Genomic DNA, 18672 nt, shown 5'->3' with positions numbered 1-18672 from the left:
ATATGCTCTGCTAGGGAACATTAAAGATCTAAATATTCACGGAAGCCTGTTGTGGTTTTAACCCAGCTGGCAGCCAAACGCTACACAGCCAATTTCACCTCTGCAAACTGATGATTCACCTTCAGTGGCTTCTGTGACCTGTCATGTGGGTCTCCACACAGCTGCCTTCCACCTTCAGTGTTTCCCCACAATGGTGACAGGATCCATCAGTAAACAGGGCATATTGCTTTTCATTATCTGGTAGTTACCCCATATCATCAATGTATTGCAGGTGTTCTGGGGCTTCACCCTGTTCCAGTGCAGTCTGGATCAGTCCACGGCAAATGGTGGGGCTGTGTTTCCACCCCTGGGGCAGTTGATTCCAGGTGTATTGGACAGCCCTCCAGGTGAAGGCAAACTGCTCTCTGTTGCCAAAGGGACAGAGAAAAATGCATTGGTGATACCAGTTGTGGCATACCACTTCACTGCCTTTGACTCCGGTTTGTACTGAAGCTCTAGCATGTCTGACATGGCAACACTCGGGGTGAGTTCATTCAGGTCATAATAGTCTACTCTCAATCTCCATTAGACTTCTGCACTGGCCGTATGGAGCTGTTACAGGGTGAGCGAGTCTTTCTGATGGCTCCTTAGGTCTCTAGTTGATGGATCAGTTTATGAATGGGAATTACAGTGTCAGTGCGATACTGTAGTAGCAATTGGCACCTGTTCAACCCTCAGCAACCCCACAGCAGAAGGGTCCTCTGAGAAACTGGGCAAAGCAGACAGCTGTTTGACTATTCCATCTCCAAGGCAGCTATATTGAAAGCCCACTAATACCCTTTTGGGTCCTTGCAATACCCTCTCCTCATACAATCTATACCAAGAATGCATGGAGCTTCTGGGCCAGTCACAACTGGGTGCTTTTCCCACACATCCCCACTTAGGCTCACCTCAGCCTCCAACACAGTCAGCCATTGACAGCAGTTTCTGTTGGGGTTGGAGGGGCTGCAGTGCCTGTCATTTTGTTACCAGATCCAGAGACTTTCTCTTCCCCTTGGGGATACTGAATAGTGTTGAACAGGGCTCGGTAGGCATGGGCCAGGCCTCATCACATTTCAGTGATCTGTGTCTCTGAAATTATCAGGGTTACAGCATACTTCTTCCAAATATTTCACTAGTTTTTAGGGATTCTGCACTTGTTCAGGGGAGACGTTCCAAGACATAGGGGGTGCCCACTGTCCTAGGTACTTGCCCATGCCATCCCACTGCCCCTGCCACTCATAACTCTCCAGCCTTGGGGTACTGAGCGATACTCTTAAACAGTTGCTTAACCCTGAACAAAGCCTGAACCGCATGCAGGAACACACTGGTTCCCAGCAGTAAGACAGCCGTGTTTGTGTCAACGTTCCAAGGATATTAAAAATTATCAAAATTCTCAAATCCTCCTGTAAGTGGCCTGAAGGAGAAGGAGAAGAAGGAGAAGGAGGAGAAGGAGAAGGAGAAGGAGAAGGAGGAGGAGGAGGAGGAGAAGGAGGGAGAAGGAGAAGAAGGGTGTCTCCTCCATGGATTGGGTCTCCAAAGAGAAAGGGTAATTGTTAACCCTTTCCAGTAGATGACCCCCCAAGTACAGAGATGACTACAGTGCTAGTACAGATACCAGACTAGTCTCAGGACAGATAACTTCCTGGTACCATAAACCAGTGTTACATAGTACAGCAAAGCAAAAATCTTAACCACCTCCCACGGGTGATGAGCAGCAGCACAGGGACTATATACGGCAAGTGAGCTGATCGATTGCACAACTCTAGCGCCCCAACTGTAAGGGCCAATAAACTGAACATTATGACCAGCAACTGATAATCCACTATAACAAATGCTTCTAACAAATTTGTTGTAATACACTCTGGCCATATCTGTCATTACCTCCAACCTCCAAGCTCCATGTTGGGTGCCAAAAAGGACTGTTGTGGTTTAAACTTGTACAGCATTTAAACACCATGTGGCTGCTTTCTCACTCTCCTCTGCCCAGGGTATGGGGGAAAGGATTGAAGGGGTAAAGGCAGGAGGACTTGTAGATTGAGATAAAAACAGTCCAATAATTGAAATAAAATAAAACAATAATAGGAATAGAAAGTACATGTGTGTAATGCACAATGTGATTACCACCTGCCGACTGATAACCAACCAGTTCCTGGCTGGCAATCTTGGAGGAGCCACAATCCCAAAACTTCAATCCCAGAAGTGAGAGAGAACCCTCTGTTTCCCAGTCAACCCTCCTTTATGTACTGAGCAGAATGTTACATGATATGTAATATTTCATTGGCCACTTTGGGTCTGGTGCTTTGGCTCTGCTCCCTCCCAGCTTTTTTGTGCACCTGTGCATGGGCAGGACGTGGGAAATGGAAAGCACTTGGTTTCTTAGCAACAACCAAAAATATCTGTATTATCAACATTCTTCTCATAGCAAATCTCACTGAATCCAAAACACAGCATGATTCTAGCTACTAAGAAGAAAAATTAAGTCTATCCCATCTGAAACCAGGACAAAGAGAGCAAAGAAAAATGATCTGTAACCTTCTATGTAGGTCTCCCAGTAGAGGATGGCAAGAGTCCTTACATCTGCTATTTCTTTTACTGGCTTTGGTCCAATCTAGTTTTTCATGGTTTCTGGGATGGGCTTGGATAATATAACTGGATTGCTTTATTAGATAATACCAGTGTATAGTACAATGAGCATTTATTTTGTAAGTACCGATTTAACAGATTCTGCCACCCTGTTCATTCTAGTTTCCTCAGTGTTGCTGTGGCTGTTACAGCTGATTTTTGACTGGGTTAATTCTCTAAACCAGTCATTCTGTAGATAGCAACAGGGGAGTTGTGGGCTACTTAAATGAAAACTGTTGCCAAAGGAAATATTTAATCAAGTCACATCTTAAGACACAACTCATTGCTGTTTTTTTCCCCTAAAATGTTCCTTACTTAATGATATTGGCAGGGTTATTGGGATTAGGGGAATTCAGAACTCATATGTAATTCTCCCATGATCTTCCCATGATCTTCTGATGATCCCATGATGCCAACTCTGGGGAATGGGATTTTGTACCTTATTAGTTTCTTGATTTTTTGAAAGCTTCATCTGAAGACAAGGGGCTGAAGGAAATTTTACTGTGCTTTTTGTACCTGAATGGCTGAAGTGTTTATTAAACAACGATTATTAGAGTTAGTATATCTCTAGGCATAATTCATCCATCAAACTGTATTTAATGACAAATTAGAGAATGGATAGAGGTTTAAAGGTCAGAAAAGCAGCTAGTATATATTTTATTAGTGTTCCTTATCCTTTTGTGTATATTCAAATAGCCATTTTAAATTCTAGTTCTAATTGTTGAAATCAAAACATTACCTCTCTAAATGGTAGAGCAATTACCTTCCATGTAGCATTCAGCAGCTATTTATGGTAGTTACAACTGTATTTTGTACAAGAGTGTAAGGCATGAATTTCAATGTTCTACCTGAATTTTCTACTTGTTACTAGCATACATAGATTTTCATACTGGAGAATTTTCTGATTTGTACAATTTAAGATTTGAACAATTTAAATAACACTATGCTCTCAATTCATGAATCTATGTAACAGAGAGAGTATCATGTCTGAGCTTACTTTTCAGCCCATATTCCCATTTTATTTACAAATACGTACATTAAAGGAAATTTTGCCACAGAAGTGCTCAAGATTTCAGGTATATTAACCAATATAAAAGGAGATGCTGCAGAGAACAATTCTCTGCCAAGTTAATATTTGCTAAAATCTAGTAAATCTAGCTATATGGACATAATTTTAGTGAGTCTGATATGTTGTAACAAATGTTATTGTTTCACGTGAGTCTCAATTTGAACCAAACTGTTTCTAGAAAAAGAAGTGATAATCAGCAGGTTTAGGTATTGAAACAACATATCTAATATTAAAAATCAGGTATTTCTTCATTCCTATCAATTGTTATTAACTTCAGTTTTCATGAATCACACTTTCAAGGACAATGCCTAGACATAACTGCTGCTGTTGTGCAGGCCCAAGCTATTGATTGTATGCCTGCTAGTCAACAAGCACCGAAGATCTTACAATATGAAGATGACACCAGTACAAACAAGGACCGTCATTCCCTGTCAGCTTGTCTCAGTTACAGAATGAAATGCCTGTTTTCAGAAAGAAACAAAAATTATGCATGTGAGTAGTATGTGGGGTGGGGTGAAGTAAAGAAATGAAGGCAAAGGCGTGCCAAATGGATAGAGTAATGAAGAGTCAACAACTTCCATATACCTTACAGTAAGATTTGAAATGGAAATTAACCTCTATTGTTAGGCACCAAGAACCAAGTAGGTACCTGGTGTTTCCTTCAGTATTCTTTCCAAGATAGCGGAAGAAAAACGTGCACGTCTGCAATCCACCTACTTGCTGGGGAACAGACTGTGCTGTAAACTGCACCAAAGGCTGGAATCACTGAATCAAAGCTGAATTAAGCTACTGTTTTACAAATAGCTAATAGCAAATTCACATTCACCATGCAAAAATTACAGCTTCACCATTCTTTGCAGCATGCAAGACACCACAGAAAGCCCTTTAGTCTCTTTCATGGTGTGGAGTATATATACTTTTTTAGGTACCTAGAGTAACGGAAGGTTATTTTCAGCACAATCAAGTAAGTTTGTATCACATGTTTTAACTTGAGTACAGAGCAGATTGGCAAGGGGCTTGAACAAAAATGCACTAATATTTTGCTCTTTAGACTTTGCTAAAATTGCACTTCCGTGCTTAGTAGTTTTCCTGATATTTAGAGGCATTTTATCAGAGTGAACATGCATGTTATCTTCATGCTCTCTTAAAATCTGAAGTATTTTAGTTGCTATTGCCATCAGTTTGCAGCATGAGAAAAGTGATGTTTACATCACTGATCATTTAACAATTTAATTTTATTTTTCTGTTTTACCATTACATGCTCCTTTACCATCAAAATTTGTATGACTGTTACACCACTGCCTGTTAAGTTTACATTTTTATGTTATGGCATTCAGTAGTGTCAGCTTGTGTTCTTTCCAGGAGTTTTTCTTGAGTATTTTCTGCAGGTTAGTCAGGTACTTACTCCGTTGTATTCTGAGCTCTTTCCAATGGTCTATGTTGGTTCTTGTGCAGGGAGCAGAAATGAGGGACAAACAAAAGTGTTAGCCACAGGTACCCAAGAGGTAAACTAAAAGAAAAATAAATTCTGAGTAATGCGGTATTATTTTACAGCTCTACAACTAAGAAATGCAACAAGGCAATTATAGCTAGAAAAAATTGCAGGGTTTAACTATGAAATTGGAACAGACTGAACAACCTTACATATTTGATCTTTAAGGACATCAAAGCTGCTGAGATAATCAATGCATATTGAACTCTGTATTTACTCAGAGCTTTTATAGTTGACAACAACAAAGCAAGTCATAGCTGCAAGTCACTCTGAGGAGTATCATGAGTACCAAATCAGACATGCCTTGTTGCCTGTTTCATACAATAATCAGTTCCAGGAACTTCTGAGCTGCATTTTCAGCAGTTCATCTTTGGTAGTTCCTCACATCTTCTCTCACCAGTCAAAAAAGGGCACAATCTGTACGTATGCAGAACAAAATGTGAAGTATCAAAATCTTTTAACTCAACTGATAATTCAGTAACGCCCTGAAGTCACCACAGCAGAGCCAGCAGTGAAGCTGTTAGAAAGTAGTTCTGACATTGCCATGTCCTGGGCACTCACCTATCTTAATGTGTCAAAATTGTACATCAGAGATGCTTTTAGGCGAAACACACACTTGGTGCCTCTTACCACAATTTCTCTGCCTCAAGGCAGAGAAGGGCACTAATGGAGATTCTGAGCAGCAAATCACGGCAAATAAGAACAAGGATGGATAGGAAAATGTGCCAAAAATGCTAGAACACCGAAACTGTTCACAAGAAATTCTAGTATAACAATCATGAAGATGAATTTAGGGAATAAAGAAGGATACAAGATGAGGTGGTGATAGCAGAAAATAAGCAATTGCAGAAGAGGTACAAGAATGAAGAAACCAAAGGGATTAGAGAAATGCAAGTACAAGGATGGAAAAGATACAATCAGTCTAAACCAATGATTATCCAGTACAGGAAAATCCTTTCCTGTCAAGAATATGATAACATGATAAAAATATTGATAAATGATTTGAGAAAGAAGATCAGAGGGAAATGTTTGTCTAGAAATACAAATATTCTCCTAAAATGTTGTAGTTTAAATCAGAGCATAAAGGACAAAAGTCTGTAATAGAAACCGGCTACTTAATAGAGTTCATTTAAGCTCTAGCAAAGTATTCAAAATGTGACTAACTGTTGTTAAATATTTTTTCCCACTGAGAAGGTGTACTGTGAAGAAGAATCATTAATTCTTATTTATCTGTATTGTACATAAATATTCCTGAGGCTTTAACTTAGTGTAATAGTTTATAAAAAATCCTGGCAGAATTTAGACCATCAGAGAATTTCAACAAATAATTAAGGAGAGCTGTAAGAAGCACACTGTGTTGTAACTTTAAAGCTTAGTAGTTATAAGCTGCCCTTATGGATCTTCTATTCCAAACTGCCACAACAACAGTATGCAGTGATATTCTGAAGATACAGATTGCAAATTACAATGCCTGTTTATACAGCACTCCTACACTTAGCTAAAGAAACCCTAAACTGTAGCTTATTTTGGGGACAACTCTACTACAGTAATTTAAAACTGAAGACAGATGGTACCTAGACAATGCAAACAAGAACATCTGATCAACTTCATTTTTTCTGTGTACATCTATTTCAAAATATTTAATCATAGTTTATTATGATGTAGCCCAGATCTGAGAAGGGGGTTTCAAGACTGTTTTAAATATAACAGAAATACTAGTTTAAAGTATAGTCTGTGCTTGTGTTTATTTTAAATTCCTACTGATTAATCATTTTCCTCTAAGTCATTTGTCCTCAGGAAATTCAACAAAGACCATAAAACCCAGCTCTTTTGTCAGCCAAGTGTAAACAACTTTTCAGACTTATGAACCTGATGGAAATTATTTTGGTCGTAGAATCAACTAATGTTTTAAATGAGCAAAATTTTGGTGGTCTAGTTTGCAGCAAAATTTAGAGTCAGTTCACAAAGAGACATTTATGCCTTAACTGATCCTCACTTTATGCATTCCAGAGGACACCACCAAGGAATACTTTACAACTGTTACATCCCTCCTGTTTCTCTCGCTTTCCTTTATCACTCATTTCACTCATCACTCTTTCCACTCTTATCAGTCTTTTCTTCCATTTGCAGGGAAAATATCTATTCCCAAACAGTTGACATGTATTAGTCTGAAAAGTATGAGTTTTCTATGATTTGGCACTTAGTTCTACATATTAAGAAAAACAGATTAAGCTCAATATTAATTATTTGATCCAAATAAATTAAATTTTTAAATTTTACCCTAACAAACATTAATTTGATTCTAAAATATTACAGAAAAAAAAGGGAGTCAGCAATGCAACACATATTCCCCCCCCCCCCCCCCGACTTGTAAAAACCAGTGCAGTACAGCAAAGTTTTCCTTTTCTATAGATGTAAGAAATATATGGGACTCTGTGGTATATGAAATTTATTGTACAGGCTTCAGTTTTCTGTGTTATGTCTAGAAAGGAATGGGTTAAACTCTTGACTTGGGCTTATGCAAGGAGTCTGGGGATCTTTATGCTTGTAAACCCTGTTTTTTACAAACTTTCAAGAAAATGAGGTAACCCTTACAGTGAAAACTATTTTTGAAGGCGACAGGAAGCCTCCAGTACTAGACACTAATAATGACCTGTGTCAAATAGGCTTCAGATAGTATGTAACAGAAACCTTTTAAAACAAAATGTAAGAAACTCAGATGCTGGTAGGTGTTTCACAGACCTTGGAAGTATCTGTTCATTTTTCTTTAAAATTTTCTTAATATGACACTTGATTTAAGAATTTTATTTCTGTATTTAGATAACCAGTACATGGTGGTTTGTTGTAGAAAGGCTAACTTGCTAAACAATTACTACAGATGCTTAAGTTTCCCTTTGAGGTTCTTCCTCAATTCAGATCAGCCCACTAGTGAGGTATTGAAATTAAAGAAGTTCCTGTGGTATTAAGCCCAACTTCCGAATAAAAGAGGTAGGGAAGATTAAGAGGATGAGGTTTTCTTTCTTTCTAAGAGACTAGTTTGCTTGTGCCAGGGACTAAGAATGCAAGGTACTGGAAGAATGATGAAGGATTGGGATCTAACATGTAAAGTCTTTTTTGTGGATTTGTAGTGATGGGAACTTGACTATTTATTTCAAAGGAGAAAAAGCAGACTCTTAATCCTCTGAATCATATACATTTTTTAGATATATAACCTTGACTTCCTTGAGGAAATCTTTTGTTATATTTAAATTCTTTGCCAAACCTTTTCTAATCTCTGAGGTGTTCTGAATCTTTAATAGTGCTCTCTTTCTAGAACATCTGCCAGATCTGTTCCATGTGCAATTGCTGTTTCTGCTGTTAATCTGTCTTCTCCTGCATGAAAGAAATTAATGTTTTGAATCTGGAAAAAGGCAGCCAGAAAAGTGTTGCTCTAGGGATCAGCAACTTTCTCTGCTCTCCCCCTACGCCAGCTTCAAAAGCTTTATTACTTTTCTTCTAAGTTGCAGCACAGAAAAAGTGAGAAAGCCTCTTTTCAATGCTGACCATACAAATTATGTCTTTAAATTTTCCCAGGTGTCTAAAGAATAATTTTCCAATTTAATGCAGAGAATACAGGAGCTAAATAAATTAAAGGAAGAAAAAGCAGAGAGGAATAAATATTTGTCTTCTGTTGTGAAATGTGTGTGTGCAGATTACATTTCATTTGATGGCTAAAAATGAATAAGCTATTCCTATTATGAGTGAAAAAAAATCACACACTTTATATTATTAAAGGATGATTTTGCTCTTTTCTGGATGCTTGAAACAGATCTTTTGTATTCCTAAACAAAGCTTCCATTTACTAAGTTTTTCCCTCTTAAATTTGATAAATGCATTGTGTTAAGTCTTGTTTCAGTAAACTGTTACTGAAGGAACTCAAAACCAGAAGAAAATTGGTATTTAGTCAGTTTTGAGGAGGGAGGCATTTTCACTCTAAAGACATTGCTGTAGGAATGTTTACACGAAACTAGAAAATCTCAACTTTTCAGTTAGCAAAATGCAAGTTGGTAAGGGTATAGTCCTCCCTAAATATTAGAGGATAAGATGTAAATAACAGCAGCAAGTTGGTGCTAGTTGTTCAGGAGTAGACTTAGGCTGGAAATTTCCATATATCAAAGAACTGCAGTCCCTGAAGAGCAAGAAATACAACTTCTGAAAGAGGGCACTTGGTATATATAATGGCTCAAATGAAGATGCAGTTGCATGAGACAGCAATGGACTGGACAAATAGAGCCAGATGTTCTTCTGGGCTCCAGAATTCTCAGTATTAATGGTACTTAAAAAGAATCAAAGGGGTATAGACATCACACCAAGAAAATTTACAGATAATAGGAAATAAAGTGAAGTCTCAAGTAGCAGTGAGGAGGAGACTGATAGTTCAAAGCTAGATGAGGTCAGACAGGAAAATAAAAATTTAATGTCTGAGACTGGCAACATAAGGCTAGATCTGGACAGCAGATTATGCATACTCTGGGAACAGGTTATGTTGGAAAAAACACATTAGATGGTACAGCTGCCAACTATGAAGTAAAGGTATACCTCTTACTTGAGATATGACTGAGACAGTAATTGAGATTTTAAAAATATTACAAGGAGATAGAATCTCAGTAAAAAGATTTCTAGACTGAATATAAATGGTTGAGTTGTGGAATAGTTTAAAATCAGTGTTTCAACTTTTGCAACACTGTGATCCCTAGAAAATGTCTCCTGTCCACCTGTATTTAACCTGGCTCAGCTCTTTCTGAAGCAGAAAAGGAAGGTTCTGCTGATAAAAAGTAAGTTTTACTGCCTGTCAGTCAGTGCCTTCAAAGTCCTGGAACTTAAACAGGGTGGCGAACTTTCAAAAATAATGCTACAAATCTCTTCTGGGACTGAAGCAACTCAGGACTGAGAATGAGTAGAAATGGATGCCTCCTTAGCTTCTCTTGCCTCTTCAACTTGAAGCTGGGTAATAGATAGGATACCTCTTACATAGATAATAAGGAATCCCAAAGTCCAGTTGGCATTTTAAAAGGAGGCATCAGTGCATCACTATGCATTTATTTCTGAAATGCCATAAAAATTTGTTATTGTATTTTTCCCATTTTCTGATACAGATTTTCTAAGTTGAATATCAAATCAAAGTAAAAGTACAATTTAAAACTGTAACTTTAGACTTTTCATATGATGGCATGATGTACTGGTTTAGGCTGGGTGTCATGGTTTAACCCCAGCTGGCAGTTAAGTCCCACACAGCTGCTTGCTCACTCTCCTCACAGTGGGTTGGGAGAGAGCATCACAAGAGTGAAAGTGAGAAAACTCATGGGTTGAGATAAAGAGAGTTTAATAAGTAAAGCAAAACAAGGAATTCATTCACTACTTCCCATCAGCAGGCAGGTGTCCAGCCATCTCCAGGAAAGCAGGGCTCCATCACACCTAACAGTTACTTAGAAAGACAAATGCCATCACTTCAAATGGCCCCACTTTCTACTTCGTCCCCCAGCTTCATATGCTGAACATGACATCATATGGTATGGAATATCCCTGTGGTCAGTTGGGGTCAGCTGTCCCAGCTGTGTCCCCTCCCAACTTCTTGTGCACACTCAGCCTCCTTGCTGGTGAGGTGGCATGAGAAGCAGAAAAGGCCTTGGCTCTGTGTAACCACTGTTCAGCAATAACAAAAACATCTCTGCATTATCAGCACTGTTTCTGGCACAAATCCAAAATATCGCCCCATAGGAGCTAATATGAAGAAAATTAACTCCAACTAAAACCTGCACACCTGGACAGAGTTAATTTTCTTCATAGTAGCTCATATGGCGCTGTGTTTCAGATTTGTGACCACAGAAATCTCTTCTGGTGCACAACATGGGACTGGAAGGGTTAAAGATAACAACAGATGCAGTGGCGCCAGCCTGGCCTTCCTGCCTGCTGTTCACCTCTTCTCTAGGAGCCATGAATGGGGTGGGGGAGGTTGTGATACTGAGGCGATCTCAGTGTCTTTCCTGCTACAAGAGTGTCTAAAAGAGGGGGAAGCTGTGACTGGTGGAAAGCTTGTCTTATATTTGACCTCTGACCACTTTGTTGCCTTGCTTTAGAATCCACCTTTATCATAGGGTGCAATCATAAGATACTTATATTCCTATCATAGCTGATTTGGGGATGCTGTCTGTCTTTATAAGGAAGCTGGTGGAGCAGCTGGTTGCTGTTCTGGTACCAAACCTCCTCTCAGCTGTGCCTGAGCAGTGTGGCAATCTCTGTGCACTAAATGTCCCTCAGGCTTCCAAAGATGTGTTCAGATCCTGACAGTATACAAGATTTTGCTCATTGGCTTGTTTTATAGAACTCTTGAGTTACTCAGACTTCTGCGATGTGATTGTTGAAGCAAAGTATTTCACCAATTGTTTTTACTACTCACTCTTCTTCATAATGTGTGCTACTTTTCTTATTGTTTGGATACTTCCACAAAATAGCATTTGTAACAATTTTTATTTTAAAGCTTTTTCAGGCTTCACAAAATAGTGTTCTGTATCAGTCTAAAAGAACATATTATGGTGGTAGTGAGGTTGGTTAGTAATGTGTCTGTTCTCATGCCTTCTGTGATCCAAGGAAAATGTAAACATGGTGCAACAGTGATGTGGTCTTGATCTGAGGAAAGAAAAAAAAAAAAAAAAAGCCAAAGGAGTGCTAGCCCTCAGGCAATGTTAAGTAGATAACATTCTTACAGAAAACAGGATAGATAGTAAACTAATCCCTGTCTTTGAGATAAAGGGGGAGACATACCAGCTAAAGGACTTACTTCCTGGGACATCTTAACAGACACAAAAGTTCCAATTAACAAAACAAACAGGTAAAAGGCCGACTCTACAACCTGGAGAGGAACCAAAGGGCCAGAGAGCATGCACAGGAAGCCAAGTTGAAAAATTCATGAAGAGGAAGGAGACATCTGGACTTTGCTTAACAGCGGGACACGGCAAGAGGACCACATACTTCTCTCCTTAAATAATTCTAAGAATCACACCTATTCCCCGAACTAATTGTAATAACCCAGCCCTTCCAAATGAATATGTATGATTTGTTGTAATAAATAGCTGGCTACTTGCGAGAGACGGTGTGCAAGCTTTGTGGAGAAATCCCCTTGCACCCCGGCCGGAATAAACATGCCTGCTTTATAACTCTTTCTGAGTTGTAGAGTTTGTTTCCGCGCTTCAGTCTGGGCTGGATAAAAAGAGTATCACGCCTGAATTGTTTCTATTCTCTGTAAGAGAAGATCTGATCCCAGATATCAAAGATGATGCATTATATTAATGTGTTTGTGTTGTTATTTTTTTAAAAAGTGAAACAACTACCAAATTCTGTATCCATCTGGTTGTCTTTCTTAGAAGAAAAGAATGCTAGAACAGAAAAATCTTCGTAGAGAAGGCATGAAAATCCTGGGGTTTTGGAACACAGAAATACTCAAATGGCAGAAGAGTGCTCTTTGCCACACCCACCAGCATTTACAAATGTTATGATTCCTCTTCCACCAGGAATAGAAATTTTGAGCAAGTCACAGTAGACATGATTTCTGCAGTCTTTTTTAATAGAAGGTGTTAAAATGTTCCAACTATAGGGAGTGTCATGTAGCCTTCCTTGAAATTACAAAACCCCCATGAGTCCGTAGGAACTTTATTCAGAAATACCTTGCAATTCTCCAATACATTATCTTCTTTTGGAAGCTGTATGAAAGTCAAGTGAAAAGATCTTCCTTCAATCACAGAAATGCTTAAATTGTAATATAGAAATGAAGTACGTGAAACCAACAATAAGAATTATAGTATCATTTGCCAATAACTATGGGGTATTTTTTGTATTGTGGCTACCTGTTACCACCTACTTGCACTGAAAGATGAGAATTCATCTGGCATTTTTTTTGTGCAAAAACAATGAGATTAAAAATTTCGAGAAATAATATAGAAGACTTAAAATTAGATTTTGTTCTTGAGAGATGACACAACATTAGAAATCTGTTATATCTGATATTTTTTCACTAGCAAAATAGTGCAGCACTAGTGCAGATTGTCCAGGGAAGCTGCAGCATTTCCATCTTTGGAGGTTTTCACAACTTGGATAGAAAAAAACCCACTTGGAATGGGAGGACAGATTAGGTGATGAGGCTCTCCAAACACCTAGATGTAACCTGTAGGTAATCCCTCTTTCCATGTCTGAAAGGCAGCAGTGTTTGTGTTTCATGCAACACTGAAAAATCATTGAGTGATGCCAATTTGAATACTTCTGTTCATATCGGAAGGTTTAGGACTAAGGCAGAGGGCAAAATTATGTTTGGTGGTTTTTTTGTGTTTTGTTTTTGTTTTTAATTCAGGTAAGCAGCTCTTACATTTGGGTGGTATTCTTTTTGTAATGAATTCACACATCAACATCATAGACCAGCTTCCAATAGTTAGGACCCCTGCAACATTAGTACAGGTGTCTCTCCATGTCAGTAAATCAAATACATCAGTAAAGTTCAATGTGTTGCTGCACTGTCTGTCATGACCAGGTAAGACTAATACTGTACTCTTTCTTGGGACTTGACAAGGACCTAGAATCTGTTGCAGTTACATTTCCCTGTTGAGTATGGGTTAAGAGGCCACTTTCTGGAGGATTGTTTTGTAATACCTTGATCAACCTTGACTGGAATATTGATAATCAGGTATCAGCTGGGTGAGCTGAGCTCTGCTTTCAGGGGAAGTCACACCCTGGCAGCTGCTTTACAAGTCATATCTAATTTAGTGGTGGCAAAGAATCCCTGTAGCAGGAACCCCCTTTTTGCAGGATGAGGCTGAGAGTCAAGACACACACCAATATGGTTAACAGGCAAGCTCTAACATTTATTAGAAAAACAAGTCCTTATATATTCTTGTAACAGCAAATCTGTGTGTTGCTCTGGCGCATAATTTCAAAAACCTGTTCCTCTCAGCACTTTCAACAAGGACTACTAAGCGTGCACAACTGGTAGATAAATTTCTGCTTTGTTGTTCTAAAGATTCCCTTCTTATCTGTTTCTTCCCTAACAAGCACAAATTCTTTTGCTTTTAGCGGTCGTTAATCTAGACACCGTTAGTCTTCTAACACAAGTGCATCATTAATTTAGACATCGTTATTCTTCTAACCTGAATGCTGATGATACTTTTACATTGTCAGTGACCCGGCATACGCACCCACAAATCCCAAATTTCAAAGCATGACATTTGTACCATTCTCTGCTGTCTAGACCAGATCCAAAATAAAATTTAGTGTGTCTTAAGCAAATATAGGTGCCACAGACCAAAACTTAAATTCTGAAAATGATCACTGATCAAGCATCTGTGTCTGCAGTCTTAAACCACCTCCCATGTGTCTTATGTTCTGCTACTGTCCATACCTTTAAGTGATAGGATTAAGCAGCTCACCTCCTGTTTCATGCTTTCTTCAGGCTTTGAAACCCAAGTGCTTACTTGTAGGATTCCAGATTCTACTTTGAGAGCCATAGGTCTTGAGCTGGGCACTGCAATACTCAGTGCTGTGAGAAATCTATCTCTTCTGGTCTCTAGTCCCATGGAAGCAAGTCAGGTTAATTGCTTTTGAAAAGGAAGGAAATGAAGGTTTCACTGACTTTTTTTGAAAACACTGTCACTCACTCTTAGCTTTCTTAAAGGCCTCAACTCACCTTCCATTGAAGTCAATGGTTGCTTTCCATTTACTGCAATTGGACTTTGAGTGGATATACACAGAACTGTCAGGGATTCCCTGTCAGCTGTTCTTGCTCTATTAACAATAGTACATCAGTTGAAATCAGTTTGGTAATAAGATTTTTTTATCATTAAGAACTGAATAATGCTACTCTTCTCAGCCACCTTGAGTGAGTAACCCCAGGCTCTTAACAGAAGAGTCTATCCAACATTCTGCAGCCACCTCTTCTCCTCTTCGCCTTTCCTCAGTCAGTAGCTGGGATTCCATCACTCTCCATATTCCAAGAGCCCATGTATAGGCAGTTCTATATGAGCATGACATTTTTAATGAATTACTAATGCCAGTGATTGCTGGGGCAGTTAGCTGATTGTGGTTCTAGTTATAATGTAAACTGTATCAATACTTTAAAATCGATTTAGGGCTTTATTAAGTCAATATACATTTGACATAGGCTTTGTGTACTGTTTCAAAAGCATCTATACATTCTATGCTTTCAATAACGAATAATTCTGCAAAGTGTTTCTGGAGTAGATGTCCCCTTCATAAATGACATGTAAATAAATTTAGACTCGGTTGTACCTGTACTTATAGAATACTGCTGTAAAAGCTAATATATTTCTACTCCTAGAGATATCTGTCAGATTGCATGAAAAATATGTTGTATTTATAATTTCCTTGTCAATATTTGCAGAACATCACTAGGCACTTCTAAATCATTGAAGTATGTATCTCTTGCTGACTACTGCTTGTTTCTGGCACAGCAGGAAACTAAAAGTGTTTTTTCTTTAAAGTATTATTAATGTTATTTGTATTTTACCAAGGCCTCACAGCTTTTTATCTTTTTTTTTCCCTGCTATTACCCACTTTTCAACTACATTACCACTAAATTCAAAGCCTTGACCCTTTTACATTCATGATGCTTGTTTGCATGTGAAGAAGCCAGTGCCTCATTGCATGCTGAATTTTCCTTGCTTGCATATTAACACCTTAATCCCAGGGTTTAAATAAGCATGATGTGGGTGTTGTATTAGGTTTATGTGGCAAGATTTTGGTAGCAAGGAGACTATAGGGGTGGTTTATGTGAGAAGATGCCAGAAGCTGCTACCATGTTGGACAGGGCCAATGCCAGCTGTCTTCAAGACAGACCTGCTGCTGCCCAGTGCTAAGCCCATCAGCAACGGTGGGAGTGCCTCTGTGATAACATATTTAAGAAGGGAGAAAAAACCTAGAGAGAGGAGTGTGAATATGTGAGAGGAACAACTCTGCAGACACTGAGGCCACTGAAGAAGGAGGGTGAGGAGTTGCTCCAGGCACCAGAGCAGAGACCCCCCCTGCAGCCCCCGGTGCAGCCCCCGGTGAGGCAGGCTGTGCCCCTGCAGCCCATGGAGGTCCACGGTGGAGCAGATCTCCACCTGCAGCCCCTGGGGGACCCCACTCAGAGCAGGTGGATGCCTGACGGAGGCTGTGACCCTGCAGGAAGCCCACACTGGAGCAGGCTCCTGGCAGGACCAGTGGACCCGTGGAGAGAGGAGCCCACGCTGGAGCAGGTTTGCTGACAGGACTTGTGACCCCATGGGGGACCCAGGCTGGAGCAGCCTGTTCCTGAAGGACTGCAGCCCATGAATGGGACCCAAGCTGGAGAAGTTCAAGAACTGTCTCCCGTAGGTAGGACCCCATGCTGGAGCAGGGGAAGAGTGTGAGGAGAAAGCATTGGCAGACAATAGGTAATGAGGTAGGTAATGAACTGACTTCAACACCCATTCCTCGCCCCCCCCTGCACCACGCCAGGGGAGAAGGTAAAGAAATTATGAGTGAAGTTGTTCGGGAAGAAGGGAGCAGTGGGGGGAGGTGTTTCAGATTTGTTCTTATTTTTCATTAGCCTACTCTGTTGCTAATTAGCAATAAATTAAATTTCCCCAAGTCATGTCTGTTTTGCCCATGACAGTAACTGAATTGTTGAGTGATGTCCCTGTCCATGTCTCATCATTGAATTGTTCGGTGATGTCCCTGTCCGTATATCAACCCATGAACATTTTGCCATATTTTTCTCCCTGTCCGGTTGAGGAGGGGGAGTAATAGAGCAGCTTGATGAGCATCTGACATCCAGCCAAGTCCAACTCACCACAGTGCTCAACAAAAAAGTTCTTTAAGATTGTGTTTATGTTGTCTAATGTTTTTCTCATATCTTCATTTGCATTTAGTTTACTCTATTCCCACTGATTTTTCACATCTGTGGAGTCTCTGTACCTGTTTCAAAGAAAATAAATTTTGGGCTATGTAATAAACATCTCTTACAGTAGTCCTAGCATTACTACAGTCTAAACAGCTCTTCAAACTCTTGAAAGTCCTTTAATTTATAGTTATGTATCTACCTTATACTGAAAAATTAATGTATTTATATTATATCTTACCCCAAGTAAGCCTACTATGAGTTGAACAGTTAATAGGTCACAGAAACAACCTTTTATGTATTGCATAAATTAACATGCAGATTTTGTATGCTAATTTTTACATATTGGGTAAGTTAATGCACCCTGCAATATACTTATTATTTCTATATGCTTGTATTTTGCTTCTGCTCTGAAAACTTTACACTTGTCCTGGTTCAGCTAGGATAAGGTTAAGTTTCCCCAGCAGAGAGAGAGGGGGAAGGGATCTCCAGCCGGGTTATTCATACCATGCTGATGTCAGGTCCAGGGGCGGGAAACTTTGATTTTGCTTTCTTTGGCTTTTTGGTGGCGGGACCCATGTGTCAGCTTTGTTCCTTGACCATTTTGAGGTATTTCTCTGTATATCGTTTGTCTTGTTCACTGTTGTTGCTGTTCATTGTTGTTATCATTGCCACTGTTGTTGTTCAGATTGTTTATCACACTGTTGTATTAAATTTCTTCTTATTTTACCCCGGGGTCTGTGCCTCACTGCCAGCCCGACCGGCTGAGGGTGGGGGAGGGACAACGGCAACGTGGTCTCTGGTCCCGGCAGGGCTTAAACCAACACAGCCTTTATGGGCGCACCAACGTGGGGCTGAAATAAGAATAAAAAGGGACAGACCCTGACCAGAGTGTGATTGAGCAATCTGTTGGGTGTAATTTTTCTGTTTGTATTTGTTTGATAAGAAAATGTTTGCAACGCTGGCCCACTTGCTTGTGTGGTGGGGCTGGATTACTCCTTATATCCAGTGTATGATCCCTGTGGTGGCGTTTGTTATCAGTGGAAAATGTATAAAGGGTCTTATGTTGTTATACGGGCTATTGAATGCTTATGCTGCCTTTGTATTGCTGTGGGGGGGGGCTGGCCGGTACCTGTTTGCCGTTTGGGCTTTAGTTAGGGGTCTCACCCCCTCTATGGGTGAGCCAGGGGAAGAGATCCTCTCGGCTTTGGGGAGTTTCAATTATCCTTGGAGCCTGCAGGCCAGTGTGATTTTGGCACAATGCTTTCTGAATGTCTGCCTGATTTCGGTTTTGGCCATGCAGCACTTCTCTAACAATAGCAGTGCCCGGAAACCTGCCCCGAGGTCAGATAATAGTGAGTGGCAAGGGGTGTGGGAAAAGATGGGCAAAGGCCTGAGTCAGTGGGCACCCCCAATGCTTTGGAATTTCACTCCTGGACAAATGCAGAGCCCTGAGAAGCTGATGGAGTGCTTAGAAAGGGTGTGTTACCAAAAGGGCAAAACCCAGGAGACACAAATCGCTGCAATGTGTTGGGGACTTGCCCATGCCTACCGTGTCCTCTTTAATAC

Source organism: Athene noctua, chromosome Z (assembly GCF_965140245.1).
Source record: "Athene noctua chromosome Z, bAthNoc1.hap1.1, whole genome shotgun sequence".
Lineage (NCBI taxonomy): Eukaryota > Metazoa > Chordata > Aves > Strigiformes > Strigidae > Athene > Athene noctua.
The sequence above is the reverse complement of the archived record's forward strand: the minus strand, read 5'-3'. Positions refer to the sequence as shown.